A 674-nucleotide genomic window follows, 5' to 3' on the forward strand; every position below is an offset into this window, starting at 1 on the left:
GTGAAGAGCTGTTATTATGGCATCCTCTGTCGACCTGTTTGCCCTGTATGCAAACTGGTATGGATGGAGGTTTGCAGGGATGGCAGCTTTAATGTGGGACATGATGAGCTGTTCGAAACATTTGGCAATTATGGGTGTTAAAACAACTGGACGATAGTCATTCAAGCAGCTCACTGTGTTCTTCTTGGGCACTGGAACGATGGTGGCTGACTTAAGGCAGGATGGTACTACAGACTGTAGCAGTGAGAGGTTGAAGATGGTGGTGAACACCTCTGCTAGTTGGTCTGCACATGCTTTAAGCACTCTGCCGGCTACAACGTCAGGACCAGCTGCTTTCCTCGTGTTGACTCTGCGCAGTGTGGTTCTCACCTGGTGCTGCTCCAGCTGGATGTCTTCCCTCTCTGTAATGGCATGGGTGGGTGTTGGTGTCCCCGTTTTGTTGGTCAAAGCGGGTGAAGAATAGAGCAGAGAAACATTGACTACTATGGGGAAGAGGAAACAATAGAGTATGTTATATTACACTGTCAGAAGTAGGTAGGTGGAGAGAAGACTAACCAAAATCTCAGAAACATAAAAATTAAACTAGATCTTATTGTTTTACTGTAAAAGGACTCAAGTAGTTATCAGGTGTTATTCCAGTTTTTTAAAGAGGTAAAATTGTTTGGGATGATTTG

Source organism: Pelmatolapia mariae, linkage group LG3_W (assembly GCF_036321145.2).
Source record: "Pelmatolapia mariae isolate MD_Pm_ZW linkage group LG3_W, Pm_UMD_F_2, whole genome shotgun sequence".
Lineage (NCBI taxonomy): Eukaryota > Metazoa > Chordata > Actinopteri > Cichliformes > Cichlidae > Pelmatolapia > Pelmatolapia mariae.